We start from the raw sequence: 10,713 nt of genomic DNA on the forward strand, positions 1-10,713 counted from the left end.
GATATATTCAAACCAGAACGAAAAATGCTCCAGATACAGCACAAAGAAAACTGAACGTAGTTAGGGATATGAAACGAGGGAGCTTGCTTTTCAACTTATCTGACAGCTTCAAAGACATTTAAATCAACACATCTTCACATATTCGAGCAAAATTATTTTAGCTCCCAAGTCCTCCAAACAAATCCACCCCCAGAAGTTTTATCCCCCCCCCACAAAAACTTTTTTAGCTATTTCATGTATGCTCTCCAACCACATGATATCACTCAATGTTCACTATTACTGGCGAATTTTCTCGATTGTGGCCTCATAATCGGGGGCTCTAACATATAAGTAGCAAGATTCAAGTGTGCCAACACCTGCAGCGAAGAGAGCTCACTGCACTGGGGAAGTAGGGTTAACTCGTTAAAAAAACCCAATATGTCAAGATGTTTTGACTTAAATGTCTCTGAACGTGCCAGATAAGACGAAAAACTAGTTTCTCTCGTTTTCACCACTAACTGTGCCCAGGGTTTATTCTCTTATTTTTGTGCTACGATAGGAGCATTTTTCATTCTGGTTCCCAAGGTTTATTACACTGCCATAAGTATTGACATTAGAGTGCCATAATTTGGGAACCGATGTAGACTTTTGTTGACTCGGGCGCAGACTGATGTGTTATAGGCTTATTTATTGCCATTCGAACCATGTTGCTTATATCGTAGCAGCGGATAAAGCTTTCACAAAACAGGACGGCCGTTAATTACGTGTATTTGTCTACTTTCTTACAAAATGTGGGCCAATGGTATTGCCTTTTTGGTAACACCGGTACCCATTAGAGCGTCGAAGTTAAGCACTTTCGGGTTGGCATAGCACTTGGATGGGTGAGCGTCCGAGTCCGCCGAGCGCTGTTGACAAGCGGATTGCACTCAATCCTTGTGAGGCCAGTTGACGAGTACTTGATAGAGAAATAGCGGCTCCGATCACGGAAACTGACCATACCTGGAGACGGTATGCCACTTCATATACGCATCCAGTGTCACCTATCGGCTCAGGATGACATGGTGGTCTGTCGATACCCTTAGGTCTTCCGAGGATTCTTCGGAGGGAGTTTATAAAATCTGAACTGATTCGCATAAATTTGAACATAGAAGAAGAGAGTAAAAAAAACGTTTAAAAATATTTTTTTGCGTATAAAAACCGAATGAGGCTAAGCTTTTGAAAGCGAGTTCTTAATTTTATTGTATGAATGCATTTTTTATTTGTTTGATTCGCTTAACCGTTTCCGCGCATCGAGTTGACGTAAGAACGGATTTACATGCTACGTTTAACTCGACTTTAAGCCATCGTATCTCGACAACGGGTAAAAATTATTGGATAAAAAAAATCGTTTTGACTTTATCCATCTCTCGACCTTCGTGCAAAGTTTGAAGAGCTTCGTACAAGGTTAAAGTATAGTTGTGGCGCCGCGCGGGGTAGCCGGACGGTCTTGGACGCCTTGCCACGGTTCGCGCGGCTCACTCCGTCAGAGGTTCGAGTCCTCCTCGGGCATGGGTGTGTGTTTGGCCGTTAGTGTAGGTTGGTTTCAGTTAGATTACGTAGTGTGTAAGGCTAGGGACCGATGACCTTAGCAGTTTGGTCTCATAGAAACTTACCACCACAAATTTATAGTTGTGACGCCCTTCGAAAACCTCTCAGAAAAACGTGTTTCTTGCTCGTAAAATCCAAACAAAGTAAGATTTTTCATACGGTTAAAACGTATCTTAGAGAGAGGTCCGATACACCACTCGACCAAATTTGGACAATCAGTGTCGCTACAGTCCAGAGTTACAACGGTGACTGGTTTTGCACTTAAAATCTGAAGGAGGGTGACAGTTTTGCATGTGGAATCCGAACTGTGCACATATAAGTGGTGCTATTAGCTGAGCATTAGTTTCAGCCTTAGTAAAATCTCTTGCAAAATGAATTAATCGATTTGCAAAAGTTTCCCTGGAGCTAGCTTTAATTCGTCATTCACTCATTGCTTAATATACTGTAACATCTGTAGCTACAGTGAGACATTCGAATGATCATACAAATCGCCACTGGGCCAGGCTAAACCAAAAACTCTTTACCCAATATCGCTGTCGCAAGCTCAAATAGGTATCGAGCACCAAGACATCCCCCCCCCCCCCTTCTCCCACCAAACCTCGATTCTGTGCACAACCTTTTCAGGCACATTTGTTACAGCCTTTCCGTGCTGTAACGATTTCAAGTAGTTGGCATTTGACTACTGTCGGTCACCACTGCTCCCACTGGCAGTACATCACTGGGAACCTGGCATTTTCGGTTCCCGCTGTGTTGCCACTTCTGCTGTTCACAGCACTGTGACTTTTCATTTCCGGCGGTAAAAATTTCTATTATCTCAAGAAAATCATGGAAGTCTGACACTAATTAAAATTAAGAACTGACTTGATGTGCTTGCCTGTGTGAATTCCAGAATGTTTACGTTTTTGTAGGAGGTAGAGACATTAAACTTCACCTAGTTTCGAATTAAATATTTTTCAAGGAAGCCTTTTTCCCGAAGCTTATACGTAGCAAACAATGGGATAAGCAACTTCGGTAACATCCGTCACCGATCAGGGTGTTACTGTAATAAACACAGAAGAATTTCAGTGACTTTAACAGTTTTGATGATATGACATGATAAGTTTAAAACTGTTTCCAGGACAGGAAAACTCCAAACATTCAAAAACGTTTAAATAATTCTTACCGTAATTGAAATTATGAATTTTTTTACAGTTTTTGACGCACTACAGAGATAAATCTCGTACGCCAATATCAGATTATTTGCTTGTTTTCTGGTGGAGATGGAGAGTTTAAAGCGCTGTGGTTAGCAGAACGCTGTATTAGGAGACTGCAGACATGTCAACTTGGCGAGACAACGTCGCAATTTTTTTGTCTCCATCGTCATATGCCAAGTAATTTACGCCGATGCCCTGAATAACACGACAGTTATACACTTGCCGCCACTATAGTTTGACAATACTCCCGGGACACTACAATATTACTGCGACAGCAGTTATTCGTAGTACACACATGAAAAAAAGTTTTGGCTCACCCCGGTTCCCAGAAATCCTGAAGACAGACGTTGACTGTGGATATTGTATCACACACACAGTCCCTTTGACTGTTCAGAGATGTCACTAAACCCACACAAAGATGTAAACAACCATGCATGAGTAGCGCCTATTAGATGGAGGGGGTCCGACAGCTGATCAGTTCCAATCATTCCGCCAGGAAGGAGGTACACGGCTCGTGTTGTCTGTAGTTCAACCATGCCTGGACGGACAACACTGCGGTTCGATCGCGTCCGCATTGTTACTTCGTGCCAGGAAGGGCTCTCAACAAGGGTAGTGTCCAGGCGTCTCGGAGTGAATCAAAGCGATGTTGTTCGGACATGGAGGAGGTACAGAGAGACAGGAACTGTCGATGACATGCCTCGCTCAGGCCGCCCAAGGGCTATTACTGCAGTGGATGACCGCTACCAACGGATTACTGTTCGGAAGAACCCAGACAGCAACCCCACTGAGTTGAATAATGCTTTTCGTGCATCCACAGGACGTCGTGTTACGACTCAAACTGAGCACAATAGGCTGCACGGTGCGCAACTTCACTCTCGAAGCCCGTGGCGTGGTCCATCTTTGCAAACCAAGACACCATGCAGCGTGGAACAGATGGGCCCAACAAAATGGCGAATCGACCGTTCAGGATTGGCATCATGTTTCCTTTGCCAATAAGTGTCACATTTGCCTTCAACCAAACAATAGTCGGAGACGTGTTTGGACGCAACCCAGTCACGCTGAACGCCTTAGACACACTGTCCAGCGAGTGCAGCAACGTGGAGGTTCCCTGCAGTTTGGGAGTGGCATTACGTGGGGCCGATGTTCGCCGCTGGTGGTCATGGAAGGCGCCGTAACGGCGGTGCGATACGTGAATGCCATCCTCCCACCGATAGTGCAACCATATCGGCAGCATACTGGCGTGGCATTCGTCTTCATGGAAGACAATTCGCGCCCCCATCGTGCACGTCTTGTGAATTAATTCCTCCAGGATAACGACATCGCTAGACTAGAGTGGGCAGTATGTTCTCCAGACATGAACCCTATCGAATATTCCTGGGATAGATTGAAAAGGGCTGTTTACGGGCGACGTGACCCACCAACCACTCTGAGGAATGTACACTGAATCGCCATTGAGGAGTGGGACAATCTGGACCAACAGTGCCTTGATGAATTTGTGGATAGTATACCACGACGAATACAGGCATGCATCAATGCAAGAGGATGTGCTACTGGGTATTAAAGGCACCGGTGTGTACAGCAATCCGGACCACTACCTCTCAAGGTCTCATGAGCAATAAAAAGGGCGGAAACGATGTTTATGTTGATCTGTATTCCAATTTTCTGTACGAGTTCCGGAACTCTGGAAACCGAAGTGATGCAAAAATTTTTTTTGATGTGTGTATAAAGTTTATGAATCCATATTTTATCTAAATAAACCTCAATGAATCATTTATTCGTAAGCAATTAACGTAGTATTCGCTTTTCCAAATTGTATTGTCTAATTCGCACACAAGAACAGTGGAACCTGAAGTTTTCATCTTTCAGTGTTAGACTCTCAAGTTTGTTGTGATTAAAATCTACATGCCTGAAGAGTAGACACGTTTCTACTGCCCCGCATCCCCCCTCTACCTTTCCTAAAAGTCCAACGAAAGTAAGCAATTTAAAAAATGGTGGTTACAAATGCAGCTGTGAGAGAGGAGTTGAACGACGCTAAACGTTGATGGGCCGTTCCAGTGAATATTCAAGAATTTTACTTTTGTAACGTCGCTCGCGATGTCCAAGTTGAATTGACTTGAACTTTAATTGGAATGACAGACAGCGCTTCACTGGAGTGCGGGAGTCTGCAGGTCTAGCTCGGCGCAACACGAAACATTTCCTCCTCGCCCACCCTCCACGTATGGTTTACGATCTCAGGGAAACTGCCTCATCAGTCTTTTTCTGCCAGATGTACGAATAACATTTGCGTGTACTTGCAGACCTATGCTACTACAGATGTATATGGCCAATAAAACACTCACTGAACGTGCTCACACTCGACATCTGTCAGTCACTGCTGTACGAGTGAATTCCTGGTATTGGAGATATCGAACTCGCAGAAGTGTGTCTCTGTGAAGAGTCGTCAGGCGCATTTTCTCTCGTGTTTCGGCAGATATTTGCAATTTAGTTTTTGCAGTGTGTGGCTGAGTCGGGCCAAACGTCTTTCGTGCGGCGCCCATCTTTAAATTGGAATTTTACGCGCCAATTTCAAAGAGTGATCCCTAATTAGTGTAGTGTGTTATTTGGTTTAGCGACATGTATTAACAGGGACAGTAAAACACGAAGAATAACCAGTACTCCATCAGCGACTGGGTAGCGCCACTGTGTGGCGGTAGCAGACAGCGCGAGGCAGGGCAGTACATGGACGGAACAGGTTCTTTGTGTTTCACGTCCTTGTTAATGCATTTCGCTAAACCGAAAGTCCGTTTAGACTCGTTTGAGACCACTCAACCCGACGGGCACGTAAAATTTCACATTTCGAATTATACATATTCTGCCATTCCACTAAAAATTAAGTCGTTTCAATTTGGGGAAGGCTAATGACATCGCCAAGTTGAAACGGCCTGAACTTTTATTAGAATGGCCGCTCAAGGTTCAGCGTCGTTCGACTGCTGTCTGCCGGCTGTATTTGGGAAATACACCTAACGGCTCTTATCAGAAGAAGATCTACAATATAGACAACCAACAGCAAGATATATTAAAGGAAAAAACCCCAACACCAAGAAATAATTAATGTAGAGCAACGAAATTTCGGGAATACATTTGTCTAGGTAACATATCTAAGTGATTAACGTTGCAAGACCATAGGTTAATGTAAGTGCGAGAAAAACTATCGCGAATGTGAAATGCTGATACATTAATAACCATTGTAACAGCTAGAATGTTGAATGCAGGCGTACAAACGAGCATGTATTGTGTTGCTCAGGTGCCGCATGTCAGTTTGTGAGATGAAGTTTCATGCCCGTTGTACATGATTGGTCAATACGGGGATGTTAATGCTGATTGTGGATGACACTGTAGTTGTCGTCTGATGATGTCCCAAATGTACTCGAATGTAGACAGATCTTGTGCTCGAACAGGCCAAGCCAACATGTCGACACTATGTAGAGCATTTTGGATTACAACAGCGGAATGAGGGCGAGCGTTACCCTGTTGGAAAACACCCCCTGGAATTATGAATGGCAGCACAATAGATCGAAACAGCAGAATGATGAATAAATTTGCAATAAGGTTGCGTGGGATAGCCACGAAAGTGTATCTGCAGTCATACTAAATAGCATTCTAGACCATAACTCCAGGAGTAGGTTCCGTGTGTGTTTGGCCACAAGCAGGTTGGTTGCAGTGGCTCACCTGGCCTCCTTTTAACCAACACATGGCCATCACTGTCATCTAGGCAGAACCGGCTTTCATCAGAGAACATAACAGACCTCCAATCCGCCCTCCAATGAGCTCTTGCTGGACACAGTTGAAGTTACGAACGGCGTTGGTTTGGAGTCAGCGGAATGAACGCTACAGTGCGTTTGGTTCGGAATTGTCCGTGAAGTAACCGTTGCGTCACCATGGCGCCAACTGCTGCTCAGACTGCTGCTGTTAAGTGCAGTAGGATGCTCCAGAGCCACATGCTGAACACGATGGTCTTCCCTGTCAGTAGTGTCACGTGGCTCTCCGTAGCCCGGTCTTCTTGTGATCGTACATTCTCGTGATCAATCGTGTACAATGACTACGTTCACGCCGAGTCTTTCTGCAATATGGTGGAAGGAACATCCAGCTTCGTCCAAACTGAGTGAGGTGTTGATACTGGCGTCTTCGTCGCCTCTAAGGCATTCTCGACTAACATCAACTCATTATGTCCAAGGTAACTAAAGCTCACGACCGTCACAGCGCATATTTAAAGCAAACCTGATTTTAATCCTGGTAATGGTGCTACTAACGACAGTCTTGTGCGATTCGTACGAAATTTGAGTAGAGGCAATCTTTCCAATGTAGACACACGTCTACCAACGTTCGCTCATTTTGGTTTATTTTCCGTCAATGTAAGCTTTTCTGAAAAGAGAATTATGGTAACGTCGAACATAACATTTGGTTTTAGTGTCGGGCTTCGTGATCTAGTGATAAAGCGCATGCCTTGAAAACGAAAGATCGCGGGCTCGATCAGACCATGAAATTTTCCAGTCTGTCTTTAACCTATCCTTCACCTCTCAGTGATGTGACAATGTGCAGGATCAAAACGGGGTTCGGATTCCACGTTTAACTTTAGGTACCCTTTTCTCGGCGGGATTACTGATGTAGGTTGGGGACACGCTAGTCACCAAAGTGACGTTCATTTGCAAGACTTCCACCAGAGGGTTACATATACCTCTTGAGGGATCCCCAGTCATTCATTACATACGGCTATTTATTCAATTTTATGAAGTCAGCTCTTTTTTGAGAGCGTGTATTTGGAGTTATCATATGCGGACGACGGATAGTGAAGATTAGAAGATCGTCGAATCTTTCTAAATGTGTTGCAGAAGTACAAGTTACACCTGTAGATCGAGTGACGTGTACAGAAGTACAACAAAGAACTGAGGGGAAAAAAGCTTTGTAGTACAATTTGACATAAAAAACGCTAAGCTGATGGAACGCATCTGTAGACATCACCGAATACTTAATTTGGCAACGAAGCGACGTGTGGAAGTTGGCAAAAATGGTAGAGGGGGCAGGGGGGGGGGGGGTCGGGGAACAGTAGGTTCAAGTGACTATAGAGTTCAATAATTAAGCAGGTACTAAAAACTTACAAAGGACAGAGTAACGTAAGGACTACATCAAACCCCTCTTCAGGCTGATAACAACGATATTTGAAAAAAAGGTAGAAGATGCATGCTATTGAACTTTCGCTTTTAAATTACAAAAATGAGGCTAACAAAACCTTACAATGAGGCAACAAAAGTCGTCGCATATCTCCTAATTTCGTTTCGGACCTCCTTTTGGACGGCGTAACGCAGCAACTCGACGTACATGGAGTCAACAAGTCATTGGAAGACCCTGCAGAAATACTGAGCCCTCTTGCCTCATAGCCGTCCATAATTACAAAACTCTTGCCAATGCAGGAGTTCGTGCACGAAGTGGCCTCTCGATTATGTCCCATAAATGTTCCATGGGATTCACATCGGGCGATCTGAATTGCCAAATCATTCGCTCGAATTGACCTGAATGTTCTTCAAACCAATCGCGAGCCCTGTGACATGGCGCTTGGTCATCCATAAAAATACTCCCACGTAGCCGAACGTAAACATTTCCAATCAATGGTCGGTTCATGTGGACCAGAGACCCCAGTCCATTCCTTGTAAACAAAGCACACACCACTACGTTGCCACCACCAGTTTACGCACTGCCTTATTGACACCTCGGATCTATTTCTTCGTGGCTTGTGTAGCACTCTCGAACCCTACCATCAGCTCTTACCAACTGAAATCAGGACTCATCTGATCAGGCTACTGTTTTCCAGTCGTCTAGAGTCCAACTGATATGGCCACGAACCCAGGAGAGGTGCTGTAGGTGATGTCGTGCTGTTATCAAAGGCACTCGCGTCGGTCTTCTGCTGCTGTAGCCCGTTAACGCCACATTTCGCCACACAGTCCAACCAGATACGTTCGTCGTACGCCCCACATTGATTTCTGTGGTTATTTCATGAGGTATTGGTTGTCTGTTATCATTGACAATCTACGCAGCACCGCTGCTCTCAGTCGTTAAGTGAAGGACGTCGATGACTGAGACATAATGGCTGAAATTTGGTATTCTCGAGACGCTCTGCACACTGTCGACCTAGCTGACCTCGGAATGTTGTATTCCCTAATGATTTCCGAAATGGACTGTCCCATGCGTCTAGCTCCAACTACCGTTCCGTGTTCAGCGTCTGTAAGGTTCCGTCGTGCGGCCTTAATCACGTCGGAAACCTTTTCACTTCATTCACCTGAGTACAAATGACGGCTCCGCCAATGAACTGTCCTTTTACGAGTACCTTGTGTATGTGATACTACCGCCATATGTATATGTACAGTAGCTGTATCACGACTTTTGTCACCTCAGTATAGTACGGCGGTTATTAGTTAAGTAACTTCAACTGCGGACGCGAGCCCTGGCAAAGCAAATGCACGATGGTCTGCAGAAATTTAATAGCTGTGTACAATAACAGGTGTAATATCCAGTTGCTGCTACTGAGAGCAGCGATCTCAACTCACCTCTTCAGTACTCCGGCATCGAGGTTGGGCGACTACAGTGCGCTTTGCTCAAGATGAAACGACGCGGTTGATAGCGATAAACAATGAGAGTGGTAGTTACATAAATCTTACTTCTGCTGTTCGTACATCTTTATCTGGAAGCCTCTGATATGACGAAGTAAATATTTACCGAGGAATGTGGCCATGACAAACTGTCTTCCTATTCCTGGGATACAAGCAGGTCATAATTTAACATCATCCGCAAGTAGCGGTTCCCCTTTATCTCTTCCGGACTGTGAATAATGGAGCGGTTGGTTACACGTGCAAAACAGTCTAATGCCATAGTTATCCAACAGAAGTCAGTGTGACAACGTTTACGTGAGTCCAATGCAGTCTGAGGTAACTGGTCCATCAAATTACAAGATGTAATGAAACTGGGTAAGTGATACAGTTTTTGATAAATCTAGTTGCATGCATTTTGCAAATTACTCGGAATACCAACACTGCTGGAAAGATAGCTCTGTGTGACACGGTTCTGTTCATTCAAAAACAACCCAGAAATGTTGCCTCTGTAATTGATGCTTGGATGTGATTCATTGATGTGCTCCATGTTGCTGCAACACAATTCTGGTTCCTCTCTTCACTACCGACTACAATGCTTGCTTACTTTTTTGGTGCAATCCTGTTTACTGGATGTTATTTCGACAACTTGTGCGTCCGATTGTCGTGTGTGATAATATGTAGTGACGGTGACTGTAATTACTTGCTATAACACGACAGTATCCTGTCAAAAGACACTCAGTGGAGAAACGTCACAAATAATCGGCAATCTAATGTAGTCCTGTTGTGTTAGAATACTCATGAATCTACCGTTCTCAACATTCAATTTAAATACGTAACACACGATCAACATCTCATCAATTTATTCTGACTACAAGTATTTTGTTCCCTAACATAAATTTTCACATGTTAGTAGTTGGTCCTGATATAACAGGTCAACACTTTCGTCTTTGACTTACAACTGTTACAAATTCCTCGTTACAAACAGTACCAACCAGTACCAATTGCAATTTTGTCATACAGGTCTTTCCTTTAGGTTTCCTTTGTACAAATTATGCCTGTCATTCGTTGATAGTCAGAGTAACATTCTGTTCGCAGTGAGGTAATAGGTTTTATGTCGAGGGGAAGTTCGGCGATGGTTGCTCCCTTGAGCTAATCCCATCAATCCTGATGTGAAAGACACTTTTCAAAAATAGCTTATGGAAGCAAGTGAACTACCTCACATGAACCTGGAGATCAACATACGTACTTTGAGCCAGACAGTTACTTTCTCACACAAGGCGATATTCCAAATAGTATGAATAAATTAAAACATCGATTACTTTTCATTTATGTTG

The 10,713-nt window shown here is 44.0% G+C and overlaps 1 protein-coding gene across 1 annotated transcript in view; it reads right to left on the minus strand.

Moving 5' to 3' along the window:
* Nucleotides 1-9,443, minus strand: part of LOC126285310 (UDP-glycosyltransferase UGT5-like) — a 46,716-nt gene extending 37,273 nt beyond the window's left edge. The window contains exon 1 of the mRNA XM_049984607.1: nucleotides 9,338-9,443. The gene's annotated coding sequence lies outside the window, so the exon portion shown is untranslated. The remainder of the gene's footprint in view (nucleotides 1-9,337) is intronic.
* Nucleotides 9,444-10,713: the final 1,270 nt, after the last annotated feature.

This window comes from Schistocerca gregaria, chromosome 8 (genome assembly GCF_023897955.1).
Source record: "Schistocerca gregaria isolate iqSchGreg1 chromosome 8, iqSchGreg1.2, whole genome shotgun sequence".
Lineage (NCBI taxonomy): Eukaryota > Metazoa > Arthropoda > Insecta > Orthoptera > Acrididae > Schistocerca > Schistocerca gregaria.